This window comes from Platichthys flesus, chromosome 1, assembly GCF_949316205.1.
Source record: "Platichthys flesus chromosome 1, fPlaFle2.1, whole genome shotgun sequence".
Classification (NCBI taxonomy): Eukaryota; Metazoa; Chordata; class Actinopteri; order Pleuronectiformes; family Pleuronectidae; genus Platichthys; species Platichthys flesus.
In genome coordinates, this window is record NC_084945.1 from 13,842,632 (window position 1) to 13,863,826 (window position 21,195).

Consider the following 21,195-nt stretch of genomic DNA (forward strand, 5'->3'; position numbering starts at 1 on the left):
TAACAAATATTTTGGAGCTGACAGTGAAAGCGACACAAACGTCTTTATCGTCTCACTCTCTACTATTTTGTCATATTTTGTTTAGAAATTTGAGATTTACTTTTAGGAAATGAAGTTGAGTCTTAATTTTGCTTGATTTTAATCAAATGAATCAATTCATACACACGTATGTGTGAATGGAGGAATTACTCTTTCATTTAGGTTCTGGTATTCACCATCATCGGTGAATTTGTATTGTTTTTATAAATTGTAAACATACAAATATACTGGGATGTGTCTAAATGCTGGGTTCAGGTTGAATCATGTTAGGTTTGTTAAAGTTTTTATTTAAAAAAACGGAAGAAGGGTATTTAATATCAGCTCCTGTCTTTGTGGAAGTGGAATTCATCTTAATGGTGAAATCGATAATTATCAATACAAAACCATTGTTATCTGATCATATTCATATGTTTGTGATTTGAGTTCAGGCTGCAGTCACACCGTGGCAGCCTGCGTTCTTCTTACAGTAGCAGCCTTTATACGTCTTTTGCATACACACACACACACACACACACACACACGCGCATAAATCTCCTGTAAACGTGATTTAATTTTTGGACAAGTGTTTGTTCCAGTTGTTCGCAAAAGCGACAGATGTTTGCCCCATCACTAGTGGACCGTGCACGTTTCCATTTCAGCCCGTGAACCCGCCGAGAACTCATGTATGTTATGTATTTCAATAAGTTGCTCAAACGTAGAAATAAATGAACTTAGCAACTATATGGAAACGGTCCTGTGCCGCTTTTACGCAACCAAAATGACCGACGTAGGGTGGAGAGAGGCAGAGTAAAACACAGCACGGTCGCTTATGTACTTTCAGTGTTCGAGTTATTTCTTTAATCTTTCATTTAAAAATTAAAAAAACGGGTGAAATTGTTTTAAAAAGTGTAAAAAGATCGGCGGAGACGCGTCGTGCGCGGCGCCGCGGCACCGCTGCCGGCTCCACTGTTAACTTTCACAGCCTTCCGTCTAATCAAACTCTTACTTTCCGCTGTTCTTAATTCCATATTTTCAATTCCTGATCATTACTTTCCTCCTTTTTCTCTTCTCCTCTCCCCTTACTTGTATCTATCCATCCCTCCCTCCCTCGCTCTTCCTCCCTCCCTCCCTCCCTCTCTCTCCCGAGCTCTCTCCTTTGCTGAATCTTATTGATCCAGAAGGCGGCTAATTAGCCCTTCCCTTCGTGCCTGTGTAATGAAGCACATGCGCACTGAATTAATCACAGCCATTTTTTTTGCAGGAAACTAATTAGCAGGAATAAAGATCCAAAGAGTTTTTTCTTTTCAATCATCAGATCTCACTTTCACCTCTTCCTCGCTCCCTCTAACACAAGACTCATCGCCCGCTTTGCATCCAAATTATTTTTATATTGCCTTTAACAACTAATAGTACTTCGGTTCTCCTTTTTTTTTTCTCTCCTCCTCTACACTCCGCAACAACAATGATCTTTCTTTTGCCACCCTAAGCGCAAACTGACCAAAACGGGGACTGCCTTGATGGGATCTTTAGCTAAATCATCTCAATACTGGATTAAAACGCGAGGATCACAAAGCGGCAGCGAGAAATTGTAAGTTTCAACTTTGCGTTTGTCTCTTTTTCCCTCTTCTGTCTCCACGATCCTGCTCCGCTCGCCTGTCTGAATCTCTCTGCCTATCTGCTGCTGCTGTCGCCGGCTACGATTGTTACATGGTGACAATCTGCCCGGCGAACACAAGTTTTGATTTCATGCAAGTACTTTGGTTTATTCTCGGTGTGTTTTCCTCCTTTTCTCCCCGTATCGTTTTACCTGTGTTTACATCAGCGATCGTCCTCTCTCCTCCTCATGAATGGAAGACGTGAAAACGGGCAAAGGCAGCGATCCTCTCCAAAAAAAAAACCTCCACACGAGCCAGCAGATCGCGGTGGAAAAACGCGGTTTCGAGACAAATGTGCGCGTTTCGCGGTGCTCGGGAGAAGGTGCGGAGGGTTCATCGGTGTCGAGAGACGTGTTTTGAGGCACACAAGGCGATAAGAGAAGAGAGAGGTGGGGTGGGGGTGGGGGGGCGAGCTGTGTTGAGCGGACGGAGAGAGGCAGCGGCGGCTCCACATGAGCGCAGCCCAGGAAGGGAGCTCCGAGTCCAGCCTGTGGGTCCGTGCGCGTCCGGCCAAAGAAGGAGCGCGGGCATCTCCCGATTTTTCTCATTTTTGGACAGATTGGACACTTGCGATGTCCAAACTGGGGGTGGTGGTGGTGGTGGGGGGGGGGGGGGAGCTGTTCCACACCGTGGCGTTGTTATAAAAAAAAAAATCCTCGAGTGGATAAACACATTTTTTTTTTTTTTTTGCTCTTCTCCGATACACGTCTCTGGGTGAAATGTGCAGAGTCCCTCCGCCCTGCCTCAGATCCCCCACAGCTACACTTTCCTCCCTCAGCGCACTTTGTCCACCTTTTCTCTTTTATTTCTCGCGGAATGTTTCTCCTCTTTTCGAAGCTTATTTTAAGTCGTTCCCTCGCGAAGTCACATGCAGATCGATCGACATGTGTGTGTGTGTGTGTGTGTGTGTGTGTGCGTGCGTGCGTGCAAGGGCAGGCGAGCGCGTGTTTGCCTGTCTCCGTGTGTGTGTGTGTGTTGTGTTGGATTCGGTGTGTGCAGGGGGGGGGAAACGGGTCCCCGGGTCTCCTGCGTGACAGCAGCGGGTCAGCAGGACCTCGCACGCGGGCAGACAGAGAGTGGGAGCCGCGTCTCTCGCAGCAGACATGTGGCTCAGGGAATAAAACACACACTCACACACACTCTGGATCTGCTGCCTCCAACTATACTTGGCTGCCGCATCAGACTTTCTAGAGACGATTTTCTCTTTTTCTTTATTCCCCGAGAAACGCTGACCTGAATGGAAACAAAACGCTGCCCTGTCAGCCCGACCTCCACCAGACATTACCATGCCAAAAGTTACTTGCTTAAACTTGTAGTATAATGTCCGGGCTGAACCTTTAGGTCACTGCTTGCATTTGGTAAGCACTTAGCGTTTGCAGTATTGTTTTTTTTTTTTTTTTTTGGTGTGTGGAGTTAAACTAAACATGATTTCTAGGAAAACAAAACCCAGGCTGGCAGATAGAGCACATGCAGCCGGAACGGGCCTTTTTTAAACCAAAGATACACACGCTTCTTTATTTCTGTCTGTGTGCAACGTTACCAATCTCGCCACAACTGGATCTGATCTTGCACGGGGGGGGGGGGGCGGAGATACAGCGGTTATCTTTATGTTTAGGTGCAATTGCAAAACAAAAGTCCCCCATAAATAGGATTAAAAAGAAAATGGCAAGCGATTTTTCGAACGGGTTTGGAGCTATGATAATAATAGAAAACAGAAACAGAGAATAGCAAGTCAGTCGTGGATATTTTTCGAGATACAGACGAGAAAGGAAAAAAAGAGAGGAGGAAAAAAGAGGTTTCGCAAACGAGCAAGAGAGGAGAGGATATGTGGGGGCAGAGAGGAAGGATGAGAAGCTGTGTGTGAGTGTGTGTTTTGGGGGAAGGGGGGGGGGTGGGTCAGACAGCAAGAAACAGGGGGGACAGGGGTCATAGAGTGAATGCAGAGATAAAAAAAAAAGGAAAGAAAAGAAAGACCCCCACTTGCAAACAGCCTAGGGAGGATGAGAAGGAGAGAGTGGGTCTGGCAAGTGTTTGGGGAGAAAAAGGGGTGATGGTAGTTGGTAGTATGTGTGTGTGTGTGTGTGTGTATGTGTGTGTTTTTTTGGGGGGGGTTGAGGAAGCCACACAAAGCACTTGGTGTATGGTTGTCAGCATCTGCAGGATTATGACTTGAGTTTAGGATGGGAGGAAGGAAAATGCATTGGGTGTAATAAAAGTAAAAAATTAAGCGTTATAAGGCTGGCAGGGAGGGAGGGAGGGAGAGAAGGAGAGAGACAGAGAGAGAGTGAGAGAGAGAGAGAGAGAGAGAGAGGGGCAGAAAATGGGGTGGGGAGCTGCGGGTAGGAGTGTTGAGGGGGGCTGGGCCGAGGGGTCAGATAGCCATGGGCCATCGAGGAGGAATCAGGGGAAGAGGTCAGATAAACAGATCCCTACCTTTCAGACTGGAGAGGAGCAGACGGGAGGAGATTAGCAGCAGGAGAAAGCGAGGAAACAGGCGTCACTGCCCAAGATTTTTAATCAGTGATTCGCGTTTAGCTCCTTCCGATCTCCTTTTTTTATTTTGTAAGGATTTATACACGTCTCATAACCCCCGTGAATTTGTGCATCCGGCGAGTGTCATTCTGTGTGTGTGTGTGTTTGCATCCCAGTGTTTAGAACCGCACGGTGCTGTATAGTGTATAGGACAGGTAGGGCTGCTGTGCCAAAACTGGAGTGATCTCCCTTCCTCCCCTGTCTGACAGTTAACACTCCTCTCCTCTTCCTCCTCCTCCCTCTCTCCGTCTTCTGTTACAAAACAAAGACAGCACAAATGTTTACTGTCATCTCACCTGTCTGAATCTCCTGGCTTGTCTCATTGTCATATATATATGTTTAATTATTACACTTCCTTGGCAAAGGCATAGGAATGTCATTCATTTTTATGTATTGTATTTCAAATGTACGTCTGGCGTGGCCAACGACAGTATCTCCTCATCCCTGACTCTGATAGTGGAAGGATTCTGTTCATGCTCAAGGGCCACCAGGCTGATGTTTTTTTTTTGTTTTACCACACACAGTATTTAAAACAAATATATTTGACCATTTATGTGCTTTATTGTGAATTAATTATTTGTGATCAGAGTTATTTCTTCTTCTTTTTTACTTAATATGTATCAAGGAATGATTCAATTGACTTATTTTCCAAGATTTAAAACATATTTAAGATTTTTACAAATCAACACCATTTAGATGCAGAGAGGGTATTTACCACAACTGAGGGGGATATTGCATTACATTAATTAAAATGATTCTCCTTCACATTTTTTAATTCATACAATAATTAGAATTAATTATATTTGAATTTATTAAAATTAATTTTAATTTAGTTATTTTACCTTTATGACACTTGGCAACTGTCTAAACCGTTACATGTATTGTCATGTAAAATAGGCAAAATTAAGAATGTGTTGTATATCACTTTATTTCAATATAAAAAAATATCTATACTTTATTTGTTAGGGTGTGCATTTAGTGTTTTAACATGATTCCAGTGATATTACCAATCAAATGTATATAGTAGAATTGCTGTGTGCTGTGATTAGTATGACTATTCATTACATGAAGGTCGTGTTTGGTGCTGTAAGGTGTGTTGACGGTTTCCACTGTGGAGATGTGCAGGTGCTGCTGATCCTTCCACTGCCTGTGCTCGGTCCTTGTCTATTACCATATTAGATGACAGGTTCACTCAGAGTATTCAGATGTCATTCGACTGCGTGAGTGGGAATAGCACGTCCAATCGGAGAAACGAGATAAAGGGGTCGCAGTCGTCATGGATAGGCTTGTTTCATGGTTTTGCGGGGGGGGGGGGGGGGGGGGGGGGGGGTGAACGGCTAGAAAATGGGAGACAGCGCCTCTGGCTGTCATAACCCCTCCCTCCCTCCCTCTCATTCCCTATACGTCTCTGCATATCTCTCTCCTCAAGTCCCACCTTTCCGTGCTCGGCCACTGGGCTCGTACATGTCCATGTCCTCGGTCGCAGAGAGCCCTCTTTGGGTGAACAGTAGTCTGTGACCGCAACACAGATTCAACACATCATAGGTTGTTGTGTCACACACAGTGTCTGCACTCAGAAGGCAAAAATCCACAAATTTATGTCCCTATATCTAAAAAAAGACAAATATTATAATTGCTGTTATAATAAATGGTCTCCAGTCACTTTAAATTATCTCCTTTCTCCTGCACACCGTTTGTTCTGTGAGTCCTCCATGAACAGCTCTACCTTTGTGTGGATGCGGCTCCTCTGAAATCAGAGAAGGATGTAAATTCTGCTCGCTCCATTTGCTGCGTGGACCAATGTGGACGGGGGCCGGTCGACACAAATGGTGGCCTTGAATTTGACGTGTGCTTTTGAATACGCGTGGTCGTGCGGCGAGGACCAGTTCTTCCAGTTGTCCTGCAGCCGAGGCCGGCGTGCGTGTCATGCTATCATAAAGGAGCAGGCGGTGGGTGGGATCTCGGCTCAGCACAGGGGCGAGCGAGAGAGGGGGGAAAGGAGAGTGGAAGAGATGACTGTCACGCTCAGGTGTGTGTGTGTGTGTGTGTGTGTACACGCATGCTGTGTATGAATTCAAGCATCTTATCCTTAACCCCCACAGACCCAAATGTTGAAGAGGCCTGCTGTTTATGGACAAAAAGCAGCCCCCCCCCTCCCCTCCATTTTTTTTAAAGAAATGAAAAATTCCCTTCTCTCTCATCTTGTCTTCCCCTTCTTCAATGTCATGTTTTATCTTTTTTTGAGATAAAGTTGGCAGGGTTTTTGTGGTTTGCTCTTTCACATGTTATTGTGTTGACAATCTTGGTTAAATCCTAGGGGTGGACTAGATTTACGACTAAGAAGATGCGCACGTGTCATATGCATCTGCACAGCCACATTCTGATTTGTGTGCTCGCCGGCTGTATGAAAAAGTGTAACGTGTTTTGAATGTGTCACACCGAGGCCTTGCTGTGATGCACTCGTGTTTTTTCTATTCATCATTTGTATTAATTTCGGACTAATTTAGTGTTGATATCCAGACAGTGGGCATATGTTGTGACAGCGTTGCTTATATTATCCACAGAATAGAAAGACAGTGAGAAAAAATATTTTCTTCACCTTTAATGAAGGGAATTCACAAGCTATAGCGGAGCCGAGGACAATAACATGCCACACAAATGTATATAAATTAGTTTTACACTGCTAACAATAAATTAATGCTGTTAATAGAAGGGGGTTATAATGTGTGTGTGTTTGTCCTTAACTAGAATCTCAATATTGCGTCCGGTATAAATTTACACCATCAGTTCTGCTGTCTGTGAGGTAGCAGGGTTGAAACAGTGATGAAGACGGCTGTGCTCCTGCGTTACTGTATCGACTACGAGTAGAGGACCTGTGTGATGCATGCATGCCCTGGTAGTACCGTAAACCGCCCGTGTGCGTGTGTGTGTGTGTGTGTGTGTGTGAAAGAGAGTGAGTGAGTGTGCGTAGCGTGGCAGCTACGACTCCCTGTGTATCTGTGCTATTTGGGGCAGCGGCAGCTAGCTCCAGTGCTCAGGGATGGGAGAAACAACGGGTTTTGTGTGTGTGTACATGTGCCTACACGCGGGCAAGGCCGGGAATGACAGGGACCACTCCGAGGGCTGCAGAGTTGAACTGAGCTGCACCACAGCCCCCCTATAGGCCCACCCCTCTCCTGGACCCTGGAGGCCAGCATTCCACCCTCCGCACTGGCGCTTATCATCACAAAGGACAGAATGCATAAAACATGGAGGACGCTTAGACAGAGGCGGCCCAGGTCGCCTTTCTCTCCCCACGCTGAGCCCTGGAACAATGCGTGGGCCCCTCTGGCCTGTGACTCTGACGACACACACGCCGTCTTTTTATCCTCCCCTATTTCTTTGTCATCCTCTTCCTCTTCCTCTATGTTACTGTGCTCTGTGGAGTGATAACTGCCCTCGCATTGTTTATCTGTGTCTGTGAAATCTGCTTTGTGTAACTGAAATGTAAGAGAGTGTGTGCGTGCGTGTACGTGGGTGGGTGTGTATGAGGCAGAGTGACAAGTTTAAAATATTGACAGTGCCTCAGCTGAATGGTGTCTACCACATTTTGCACTGTGTTACCCATTGTATAAAAACAGTTTTATGTACCGTGAATATATAAAGATAAGGTATTCACAGATTGACACGGAGGGTGAACAGAAACAATTAAAAATAATTTTATTTCGTTGGAAGAAATCACATTTCCTGTAAAAGAGGACACACTGTACTGCAGATAGGAGATCTGCGTTTCACACTATCAGCACGGCCCCGCTTCACTAATTTACAGCCAGGTCACTCCATGATGCAACATCGCAGCTTGTATTAGCAGCAAATACAGAGTGCGTTTGTATAATCAAGCTCCGAGCTTCTCTGCCGGTCAGGGTGCCGGAGCTGGTTTTAGAAAGACCAGATAAAGAGCTGTGTGAAAGTGATATGATGATTTTTTCGGGCTGCTGTAGATGCCATATTCTTTTTAATCCTGCCAGTCATTCTCCTCTGCTACTCCCAAAACATCCACAGTATTAACAATGCTGCAGATTGACAGTATTTGACAGGGTAGTTTATTTATTTTTTTGCTTCATACATATGTCGAGTGTGTTTTCTCCGTTCCCCAAGTAGGATGATTTTTATTTTATTTCTGTTTGCAGATCTTGGTTAAAGCTCAGCTCGGATTGAGATCGCACTGGTTTTAATTCCCTTCTCTGTGTGTGCTCTGCATCCACTCGGTGACTGTGTGACAAACAGAGGTGTGGGCTCCGAGGGTTCTCGTCTGTATCTGTCTGTAAGTGTCGTCTGATAGCCGGGCTGCAGGAATGTACTGCTAGGATGTGCTGGACCCCAGCAGGTCTATGGCACTTCCTCTCTGTGTACCTCCCAGCTTATCCTCCTCAGGATTATAGAGAGAAGAAAAGAAAGCAGTGCGATGGCAGGAGCACCCTTTCCCTCTCACACCCTCTCCTTTTTTTTTTTTTTTTTTTTACAATTCACGCACGCACAAAAAAAAAATCTCAACAAAAAGTGTAATTCACTTGCAAATGTGTAGTAGCCCGTCCATGCTCCCAGGGGAGGAAAGAGAGAGGGAGCGAGAGAGAGAGACAGGGAGAGAAGGGAAGGGAGGGGCAGACGTGGTAAGACACAGAGAGGAGGCTGCAGTGTGTTCCAGGGCTGAGGTGATGCTACCGATTGCTTCTTCCTGGTCAGGAAAAGCAGCCGACTCCATCTGCTCACTGATGGATGGGGCTCGTGTGCCTATATGGTTTTTTATAGTGTCAGTAGTAACACTGAGTGTGCAGGAGAGAGTGCAGGAGCCGGCTGTTGCCAGGCAGTAGGTGTATACGTTGCAACTCGCTATTTGTCATTACCTTCTCCTGAGGTGGCCCGCTGTTGTTCGCTCAGCCCCAGGCGACTGATCTGCCGGCAGTGAAGGGGTTAAGAAGCAGGGATAGCCCTCTTTTGTCTCTGCGGCCCTCTTTGCCATTGTTGTGGTGGAATTGAGTTCGGTGCACCTCACTTGACCACAGCAAAGCAATAAAATGGCCTCTAAGTGCTGTAGCCTCTGTAGTCCTCTGATGTCAGCTCTCCTCCGGCTTCTGCCGCTGTATTTTCCTTTTTTCCCAAACAACACATAGGCAACCTTTCTTTTTATCATTTGCTCGTCTGAGGTCAAGTTCACTCTCCTCTTACTACTCTTTTTATGGGAAGTAACTCACTTGCTACTCTTTGTTTGCGTTCAAACATACATTTAGGATTAGACCATATTATAAATATATATATATATATATATATTTAAAGGTTGTGAATATTGCCACCTGTAGTGCTGACAGCGTGCTGTCCTTAAAAAGCACATTTGAGGATTCACATGTTTCACGCTTTTAATGATCTATGAAAATGATTTTAAGCATTTATTAGAGCGTTTGCATTCAGCAGGATGATGACATTACTGTGTTTTTATAACTCTGCGAGCATGTCGAATGAAGTCCTGCTGTTATAGCTCCTGGATGATCCAGAGTCACCTCACTTCTTTAGCTATGCACTGTTATTTTACAGTTTTTCAGTTGGCAATATTGATGGAAATAATACGCATGATACTTTTTTTTTTTTCCTCAGTCGGAGGATGTACTATTATAATGTGGTGTTGGTGGAGGTGGTGGTGTGTTTGATTGCACAGATGATTGTTTATAGCAGAGTCCCACCTCTGCAGACATTGTAATTAAAAAGAAGATATACTGCACGAGCGTCTGTCGCCATCCCATCTCGTCTCGTCAAATAAGCGGCTGGCGGTTGCAGTGAGCATGTCAGTGGATTTATGAACCATTTCTGATTGGCCGGATTATAATTGGCACTGTCCCGAGTGCAAACCATTTATGCCAGGTGTCACGCAGGCGGCATTAAACGTTGCGCCAAACTGCAATTAAACCAACATTTCCTCAAAGCCACAATATTACACCTCAGCATTAATCTGAAAGGTGTCTCTGTGCTGTGTGTGCCTTCGCCTCGGCCCTCTCTTCTCCTCCTCCCGAAGCACGTGTCATTTCCTCTCTGGCTCCCACTGTACCTACAACAAATGATCTTGCTCATTTTCCCTGTGTTAAATGAACAAACATGAGGACCTCAGAGCCTCCATAATAAATTGATTAGAGAGAGGCAGACTCCCACACAGCAACACCCAAAACTAGATATCTACTTTGTGTGTGTGTGTGTGTGTGTGTGTGTGTGTGTGTGTGTGTGTGTGTGTGTGTGTGTGTGTGTGTGTGTGTTTAGCCTGAGGAGGAATAGACATGCTTCTTCTCTCCCTAACACACACGCACACACACAAAGCAAGTAAAACATGTATATTCCTCCGGTTTAAAGGCGTTTCTCTCAGGCTGGTCCTCGTGCTCCCACCTCTCTGGCCGGCCACGCTCTGACTGCTGGTTTGCACCGGTCGCTGATGTCTCGTGACAGCAACAGTGCCGCGGCGTTTACATATTCGACACGGAGCCGTCTGTGATTGTTTGGTTTGCCTTCTGACGTTCACTGCCACGGAGCAGAGATTTGGTTTAGGCTGGAGCGGGGGGGGGGGCGGTCCCATGGGGCTGACACAGGGCTAGACGGCCGTGACAGACCGGTGACCTCGGCTTTGTGACGTCACTCGCCTCGTCTGGTCACCATGGCATTCGTTTTCCCTACTGTTTAATGAATGAAGATGAGGAGGGGCTGTTTTTTTTTTTTTCATGCAGCCATGGGTGATGCTCTGGTGAAGGCCCCAATACAAACAGGAGAAGGCCATATGCTGAATAATGATTATGCCTCGAGTTTAAAACATGCCTTCTGTCACCTTATCCATCACCTGCAAGTTTCTCACGCTTCATTTTCAAGTCGAATTAAAAGGGACATTTACTTCTATTTCGCTAGCAGGGACGGATATTTGACTCCTCTGTTTATTTTCAGATGGTAAGACCTTGACTGCGGGTATTGTTGTGTGAAGCACTAAAACAAAAGACACTCTAACCACATATAGGAAGTCACTCTGAGGTAAGAGCTGGGTTTAAAACGGATACCAACTGCTACAACAGTTTCTCTCCCCTTTTCAAGTCTTTTCCTCTCTTTTGCTTCCATTTTATTCTCCCTCATGGCAACGTTTAAGCACTTCTCCCCCCGCGCCCCTTCTAAATCATGCACATTTTGATAGTAATATAAATGAAATGGCCTCAGAGATCGGGGGGGGTTTAATCCGAGTGAGTGTTGTCGCTGCAACTCAAGTGCACATGGAGGAGCATGGCTGTAAAACAGGCTTTTTGTTGGAGCCAGGTGTTTCCTCGTGTTGGATCATGCCCCGATCGGGTACAACAGGCCACACGGCAGGTGAGAGCCGTCTTTTTATTGCCGATGGCTTTTTTTCCCGTGCTGTTGTCCTCCTGTGCCACAAGCAAAGCTCAGAAAACATTGCCAACGTGGGTTGAGGATTTGCACAGGAAGAAGGCCTAGTGTGGAGGAGCCGGAGCAGGACAAGTGTGCAGATGACCCAGCCTATGTTGACACTGGAGAGAATATGGGTTTGGTGGAAGGAGAGAGAAGAGAGGAGCAGTGGTCATATCGGAGGGAGGTAGGGAGGTAGGGAGGGCACAGACACCAGTCTCATCACTTCCTTCCTTAATAGTGTTTTTTTTTATTGTTTAAGTCGCCATTGAAAACAACAGTAGATAGAAGAGGAAGCGTTGAAATAAAGCAGAAGTCATTTGATACTATCCTTTAGGAAAGTCATAAGGCATCGAAACTCAGAAAGTGTGTAAAATATAAAAGTTGTCTCATCTTGTTAAACATTGTGTAAATTGTCTAATCTACCACCTGGCTTTACCCTGCAACAGATAAAACACTACAGGGTACATTCAACAAACCTGTATGTTTGACCCTGGTCGTGACAGAACACTCGTTTCTCACACTTTTTGTAGACCCCCCTGACCCTGTGTGTGCGTGTGTGTGTGTCTTTGTGCACACGTGCAGATGGATGCATGATTGGTTCAGTTTATCTAGGTCTTTCCTGTCGTCCTGGTTGAACTTTTATTCGAGAAAAACAACAGACTGACACCTGCACCCTCGGCTTTGTTGAGCCTCAGCCCTGTGGTCAGGGCAAAATGTACTTTCACATGACAGACGCCTGTGTGGGCCTGCAACAGGAAGCCTGGCTACACTGCGTTTCACAATCTCTCCAGAAACAAGAAGCGAGTCACCCACACTATTCATTGTGTGCAATGGATGCCAGCTTGCCTGTAGTGGGTACGAGCACGAGGCGAGGGGAGGGGGTACCCCGGCGTAAGTGGACCCCTGGGACCTCCTGGAGGGGTAGAGGTGTGGCGAACGTCTGTTTTGGGCATGGCTTGTGTCAGCCTGTTTAGCGTTTGCCTGTGAGGGCATTTATATGCAAATGCTAAACAACCTATTGGGGTGGCTAATTACAACAGGGCTTTTGTGTGTGCCAGGCAGTGAGAAGCAGGGAGTTTCTAGCATGCCAGGCCTGGACTTCCCCTGCTTGTTTACTCATTGTCTTTCCTTATTACCCCCTCATTGACACTCCCCCTTTTGTGTGGCTGTGTGTCGTTTGCCTGCACGCTGGCTCCTCCCCTTGTGGTGTCGGAGTTAATGTAGTAGATTAAAGAGGCAGCACTCTGGCCCTGTTTACTTCCTCTTTCATCTGCTGGCCCTGCTCAGCCATGCTCTGCAGCTATCCCTCCTGGAGCTCGTGTCTAGCCACCACCCCATTCAGGAAGGATTCAGACTCGTAGTAGTACTCCCTCTCTTAATGCTCAGCTAATTACTCTGGGTGATATAAATGCATTTAGGTCAGGCTCTAATGTAATGCAAATTTATGAGCAGGCAGAAGCAAATATTAACTTGTAGAGTAACTGATAGTCATTGGCTGGGGACAAAGGTACACCTCCCTAACTGTCAAATCTGAAGGTTTTACGTGCTCTCTGTGTCGCTGCCTGGTTTTTTTTTTTTTTCTTTTTCCGCTTTGTTGTCAGAGATCTAAGGACGGTGACAGCAGGATGCACGGAAAATGTTCAAACTGTACTGTATATGTTCCTGTTTAAAAATATACCTGCTGTTACACAAAGCCGTAGATGGTGCAACCGAGCCCACATACGAGGCCCTATTTTTACTGTCATACAGAACCAGGGTCTGAAATATGAGTCTTTTCCTGTTGTTGCAAACAAAATATCATTATTTGTATTCGTGAAACCACAATCGGACGCTTGTGTTAAAAGGTGTAAATACTGTTTTTGATAATTAAATAACATTAGCAATTCTGCAAGCGAGGCAACTTGCACACACTTCAGAATGGCTTTATGACTTCACGTTATCATCCGGTGTACCTGATAAGAATGAGAATCAGGTTTTCTTTGCCAAGTAGGTTAACACATAATAAGGATTTGTTGTGGTGTGTTGGAGCAAGCAAGATTAAAACAAATATGCAAACAAGAGACTGTATTAAAACGTCACCGGAGAAGAGGATGTGTGAAATATGAACAAAAGATATTTACAATTTCACGTATGTCTTGGAGCTCTCCTTTAATCCTCAGACGCATGGATTAGTTCAAAAGTTAAGTCAGATGAGTTAGAAAGTTAGTTAGTTGTACAGCAGAGCTCCATTTGCAGAAGAGTTGGAGTTTGTCACTGTGTTTGTGTTAGTGTGTCTTACTATGTCTTGCCACCACTATATTTTTTCAATCTCTGCTGAATACACATCCATATCAAACTGGCCCTGCCGCATTCCTGGGAAATTATTTGTCTTGTGCTAAAACAAAGAGAGAGGAACCGAGCCGGAGCACGGGCTTAGTGTCGCCTCTCACTCGGTTTCACTGCTTCACTTTTAGTGTGTGTTCCGTGGTTTGCCACCACTTGTGCCCACTTACTACGCCAATTACACCCCCACTTTCATGTGTTCCCCCCTCCGACATACATATAGGCTGACACACACTCATGCGTACATACACATGGGGGGCGGGGGGGGGGGGGGGGGGGGCAAGGAAGCCGAGCTGGATCAAAAGGCCGAGTGTGAGGGAGTCAGGGCACCTCGTAGAAAACAGCTGCCCCTCGCTGTCTCTGCTTCTCACCCCCGGCCTGACAGCAGCCAGAAATATGAGGCCTCTCCAGACCCCTGTCCTGGGAAACAAGGACGGGACGGCACACATCCACTCAGGAAAGCTTTTGTCTCTGCTCCCTCTCTCTCGCTCGCCCCGGCTCGCTCAGACACACAAAGAAGAAAGAAAGCCATTTGTCTCCGCTCATTCACTCCCTCTGCCGCAAATAGAAATCTTCGTTTCACATGTGCACTCCCTCTGCCACCCTCACAAAACCGTTCAATTATCGCATGCTTGATTTCTCTTTATTGTCTGTTTGTTGAACTCTTTCATTAGCTGTTTTAGTCAATTTGGTGCAATTTGTCTGTCAATCTCACTGTGCGTTTGCCTTTCTCTGCACTTCCCTCCGTGCCCTCGACATTGTGCCGGCTCTTTCTGTGACCCGGTCCTCCCCTGACGCCTGTCTCCCACCTTTCCTCACCACACGTCTGGGATTTCTCTCCTTGTGCTGTTGCCTGTCCAGCGTGTTCAAACCCTGACAGAGTTGAGAAAGGCATTCAGCTCCCTAATCCGGGCTCCCTCTATCAGGAATGCTAATACATGTGATTGTGTGACCCGCCGAGGCCCGGCAACATCTGCAGGAGCCTATGGCGTGCCCCCACCCTCACACACCCACCCTGCCCCCTGCCTTTGAGCGTTCACTCGCTGCCATTATTTCATTGTTTCACTTCACGCCTGTGACTGGGCAGTGCAGTTAACCCTCTGTGGCTCAGGCCAGGCCGGCTGCAGCTATGCACACAGGGCCAGAGGGGTGCTGAGCACAGGCCTTCCTGCCTGCCCATCTGGACCCCTCCACACGGCTCTGTTTACTTATGCATTCCACGAGGAGTCAAATGCATTTGTGCGCTCATATAGTCCATTTAAAGGCGTGATCACTGGAATTACACTATTTTTCTCACTCTTAACTAGCTTTCACTTTGTCAGCGACATCGGGAAAAAGGAAACTTGCTCCTCTGAAGACATCCCGGTGTTAGCCAATGAAATCCTGTTATTACATTTTCACCCGCCCCTTTGCCAGGTATCGGAGTTTAAAGAAATGATTGTCGGGTTTGTGTCTGTTTTCAGAAAGATGAATTACTGGTAAAGCGCGACTGACAAAGTGAATCTGTGTCAGGCTGGAGTGCTGCTGATTGAATTACCCTTCTCCTCAGCCTGTATTCAAGCTACACCACATCACACCATAGGCAAGCAACGAGTAGATTGGATTTCTGTGTGCTTTAGTCACATCCCAACATTAAGCTATTAAAGCTGTAGGATTGTTCGACCTGTCAGAATTCAGTAATCTGTTTGTGCTTGATTCCAATAAAATAAAGTGTACATGTCCCGCACACATTATAGTTACAGGCGATCTTAGGGGGGATATAAGATGAGAGGAAAATCCATGTTAAACTAATGTGGTATAGCTGCATTTAACAATATACATCAAGTTGTTACCTGTTGCAGCACTTTAACTTATGGTTAGAAATCCCTGCTCAAGTGTCATTAGTCATTTGTTAAAAGCAGGGATTTAAGAAGCAGCTAACCTTTGGCAGTAGGCGGCCTGAATGTAGAAAATTGTCTTAATGTCGGCTAGATAAGTTTGTTTGCTTCCTCTAAAGAAGATAAATCTGCTCGAACTCTGTAAAGAGTGCTGCAGAAATTTAAAGAAACCTACACAAACCGAGAGTTAGCTTTGTACCTAGCTGCGGTGCCTGCGGTACTCACTAGGATGTCAGTGCTCCTGCTGCCGTCCCTGGCCCTGCACAACACACACATGCACTACACACACGTGCACTACACACACGTTGTGTCCGTTCCGGAACACCTATTTCGTCCGTGTTATCAAAAGCACCATTAATCATTACATCTTTGCAAAGCAGGGGCAGCGTTGCTATGGTGACACAAAGTTATCCACGCTGCTTTGCATTTCAACAGGAAAAAAAAAAGTTTACAATTTTCCGTCCGACTGGTGGAGCTGCTACAGGCCCAAGTCGCTGTAAAGAGATTTCCACTCTTTTGGGATTCTCTGTGTCTTCCTGCGACCTCTGTTGTTCAGCTCAACAGGCTGCTGTGCGGTGCGCTCAGACAGACTCAGCCACAGCTCGGGTTTGCATGGCTGTCCTACATCCCCTTTCTGCTGAATGTCATTTTAGATTTCTTTGTGAATTGTTTTCCATTGCATTTTACCCCCCCCCCCCCCCCGATATAGTGATAAGTAGGTCCGTCCGCCTGTAATTCTTTTATTTCTCCAGCACAACGTCAAAAGCGCTGAGTTTTTTTTTTAATTAAACTTCACAGTCAATCATCTATTGAAATGATGCCGTTTGATATTTTAGATTTGCCCGGGGATAAGTCATCTCCTGATGACCCTTGTATCGCTTTATGATTGGTTGCTGTTTTTAATGGGCTTACCTGTCTCTTAAAAGAATCACAAACATAGATAGACTTTAAAATCTACATCATAGAAATATTAAAGGATATTGTAAATCAAAAAAAGAGATTATAAACTTTATATTAGTGAAATCAAACTTTATTTCCTGTTTAATTTAGCTGACCCTTTGTTTGCAGTGAAGGAGCGTCATTTAGTGGCTGGAACTTATTATCCTGGGGGACAAGTTTTATCTCTCAGCCTTCACTGAATATATATATTTGAATATGACATTCAGAATTCCTTTCAAACTATAGAATATATTATTTAAACAATTACAGTAAACCTTCTCCATGATGTTTGGAAATGAATGGGAATAATTATGTTCAGATGTACGTATGTTAACACTAACTCTAAAGTACTGTGCTGCCACAATGTGAAGAATTCTGCAATTACTCTGGAGATGGACGATGTATAAAATGGAGCTACATGTTTGAAACACCAAGAAAAGTTCCCTACTACACACCAATGAACTTTTAACACTTCAACTTTTCCGCCTCGCTTCGTGTTTTCTTTAACATATCATACATAGGGTAAGATTTACAGAATGTTAAACTCTGTTTTCTAGTTTCTCAAATGAGGCAGTTAAGATATGTCCGTGTGCATTGGAGTTTGAATGTTCTCCCCCAGCATTCTGTGTGATACAGCATTTTCCCGTTCCCTGCAAAAAGGGTTTAACTGGATATGAGCCACAGGGGAATAAAAGTGGGTCTAGCGCTCCAGTTCCCTCGATGGCTCATTGAAACCAGGGATTGAAGCATACATCCTCCATTTCTGAATTCAAACATGCCAACATAACAGGCCTATATAGCATTCATTTACTTCTACTGCGGTGGAACGATCATCTGCTGCTGCATTATGTACACATCCTCTGACACTGTTTCTAATACGCGCGTTCTAGATACACTCTGTTTAAATATATATAAATGTTTGAATGAAATAACTGCAGATTACAGCCCCCCCCCCCCCCCCCCCCCCCCGTTCCTTTGTTTATAGACATGTTTCAGGGTTGCGAGACGGTTTATAAGGAATGGGCGCTACAGAGCCAAATTGGATCCGGGTATGTAAATACTGCTCTGATGTTTAATGAGAAACAAAGTTAGCTAATTATAGCAGCTCTGAGAAACATGAGGAGGACAGTGGGAAATGTTTCCATCACTCCCTAGCTCTATAGATTACTGCCTAATTGCCTCAATCGAATCAGGCGGAGACATTAGCCAGAGAGGCAGAGAGTGAGAGGGAGAAACATGGGGATGGGGCTGATTACACATATCTGTCGGTGGCTCTTTAGATAATCCGGCAGAGGACCAGCGAGTTGGGCTGTGTGACATAGCGTGAGCCCGTCTGTCTTCCCCCCCCCCCCCCCCCCCCCCCGGTGTTGTTATGAAGGTGAGGATGGCAGGGTGCTGTGTGCTCTCCTGCCACGCCAGCCAGCTGCAGAGGTGATTCATACTCCCATGCGGAAGTTTTTCAACTATAATTATGTACAGTTCTGACACATGTTTATGCTTGATTTTACCAGACAGCCTCTCCACTAATGGCATGGTACTACATAACATCCTCCCAAGCATTTGTTACAACAATATTTTTCTACCTCATTTTATTTTTTAACGTTTGCAATTTTAAGTACTGGGTGGAAACACGCACCGCTGGCCCGACTGACCTGTTGAGAAGCTGTGGGAATAGTTTCTTCCCTTGACATAGCAAAGTCTGCATTTATCTACTTTGTCAAATAAGGGTTTTCTTAAGAATATCTTTCCTCTCATTTATTTATATCTCTGCGGAAAAAGGAGGAGAGAGGACCTGTTTACTTTGTCTTTAATTTCTCTTAATGGTGGTGCAGGAGGAAAAGGGAGACTTCTGTATTTTAGTTTTTTTGTAAACTGTCTTGGTCCTGTTTTGGAGGCAGGGCGATAGTGGCGGAGGTGCTGGGTAATAAGAAGCTCCATTGGATCCGTTTCGTCCTCAGAGCACAATGATATTGAGGTCAGCTGTCTAAAATGATCTCATGTTAAGGAATCGGCGAGTCAGCAGGGTCAGAGCAGAACCGCCATGACGACACTTTCTCCACAGTGATAACGCTGCCCTCTTCCCCCTCCCCTCCACTTCCTCTGCGGGGCGAACAGCAGAGAGGAGGCTGAACTGTATCTGTGCCCTTGTTTCTTTTTCACTCTGCAACAGAACGATGCCTTTGCCTTTGTCTTCTCACAGAACCTCACGCGGTTATCGGGTGAAGGTGGTCTCGCGTAGGATTAATTGGACCTTTACAGTTCTGATTCAGAGCTGCGTGGCTAATCCTCACATCTTCTGTAATCCTAACCAAACATGTGAACTGCTGGAAATAGCCAACCGAAAAACATAGCTTTTTTTTTCTCCCCTGGATGTCATATGTGTAAACTTAAGGCCTGAACAATCCTTCCCTCAGTTTCCCAGGCAGGATTTTCATGGGGGCGTGCTGGAGGAGAGCTGTAAAGTAAGAATTCTGTGTGGGGAACCCAGATCCCAGCAGATTCCTTTTTTACAGTTCCGTTGGGAAAGTAGGCACTGTAAACAGATAACGGCGCTCATGCAGAAAGGGCCGGAAGTGGGAGGTATTACTTGTCCAGACGTTTAGAAGGGAGCTCCGGGTGTGAGTCTTTTAAAAGTCTCGCGGCAGTGAGTCAGTCTGGGAGTTTTTGCATTGATGCTGCCGCTCATTTACATTGCACCTCTCCCTGCCATAGGTAGACTCGGCTGTTTGAAGAGAATATTGTTGAAGTATTATTTAGCAGGGCTTTGTGTGTTTGTGTCACTCTCAGGTCATGTAGGGAGCGTCCGTAGGAAGGCTTCATCTCATATCTCTCTTTTCGATCCTAAAATCAGTCACATACGACCTGGCTCTTCCACTTTCTCACTCTTGTACTTCTTTCTCTCCGTTTCCCTCGCTCTCTGTCTCACACACACACACACATGTTCCCATAATTTATGGCTGCCGGGTCCTTGATCAATTGATAGCAGGGAATCCTTTGGTAAATAGAGTTTTAGACACATTGCCAATAGACCCGGGCTATTGATTGGAGTGTAAATTAAAAACTTAATCAGGTCTCTGAGATAAGATTTATCTCCGCCCCAAGCAAATTACAGGGCTGACTTGGAGACATAAAGACAGGCCGGTGGGCAGAAGAGCACTGCCCCTTCGCGGGTGCCAAGTCAGGGCCACGGTTCTCCTGTCGTCCTCCCCGTCTCACTGCCGCTGACACTCTCCACTCTGTCCTCGCCTTGTGGAATAGATCATGGAGACTTTAAGCGGTGACATAATGGATGAAGGCTTGTCTTGTAATATTTAGTTAGAAGAGACCGCCTTACACTCACACACTCTAAAGCATCTGGTAGACATATTCAACCAATATGTCTTATTGTTCCATGATGACTTTTAGGATGGCTGACCCAAGTGGGAAGTCGTTTTATTTCTTTATCATTTTGTTCTGTTTAGCCGTTTGTCTTGTTCAGCCTTGTCAATACTCCTCCTCTCACCCCCTCTTTCTCTCTCTCGTTCTCACTTTGTGTTTAATCACTTACTTTCATTGCTGCCTGTGATGAAATATGTAAATCATTACACACAGCTTTTATCTGCTCAATAATATTCTCATCTTGTTGGGGTCGTTTTACGCCACGATAAATTCATGCACATTCATACACACGTGCTGTTGTCTATATTTTATATGTATTAAGACAATCCTTGGGATTGCACATTGATCAGTGTATGGATTTCCACAGTAATTGCTGAGGGAAATTTTCTCTGTCTCTACTCTTCTTCATTATTAATATCGGGAAATGGGTATACATTCAAAATGTCTGGGTATAATTTTGTTTAAAAATAACGAGAGCACTTTTAATTGATGCCAGCTAACACAGGGCAGCGTGCATACTGAGAACAGGGCTTTCCTCAGGTTTCACAGATAAGAAAGACACTCGCTGAGGATTCTGGGAGAGGCTCCTCGCAGGTATCTGTGTGGATCTTTCACTCTGTAATTAAAACATACACCTTTTTTTCCTCCTGTGACTAAGGCCGGCATTAGGCTCCTCATAGGGATTATAGCGCTTCCCATTATCTCTGGTTATAGTCCTCATATAGAGAAGCCATAGAAATGACATTGACCCACAGGGAGCGAAGCACACAACAAAAGAGGAAGATGGAGGTTGAGGAGGTCACAAGTCCATTAGCAGACAACCATAAAAATACATAAGTATGAACAATTTGCAAAACCCCTGAGGACTTTTTATATTGGTGCTGAATATATGGACATGGGTTTGGGTTTGTGAAGTGCTGTGTAAGTGTTAGAGGTCCCCAAAAGAGCAGTGCAACCTAACCCATCCGGTGGCTACATGATGGTGGCCAAACCTCTCTCTTTGTCTAGTTGTGGGGGAGGCTGAGACCATCAGTAATAGGCTTTTTGCCTGA

General features: G+C 45.4%; 1 protein-coding gene across 1 annotated transcript in view; it reads left to right on the top strand.

Moving 5' to 3' along the window:
• Positions 1-1,176: 1,176 nt before the first annotated feature.
• The window catches only part of zfhx3b (zinc finger homeobox 3b), a 133,626-nt gene continuing 113,607 nt past the window's right edge, over positions 1,177-21,195 (top strand). Inside the window, exon 1 of the mRNA XM_062385771.1 lies at positions 1,177-1,606. The gene's annotated coding sequence lies outside the window, so the exon portion shown is untranslated. The remainder of the gene's footprint in view (positions 1,607-21,195) is intronic.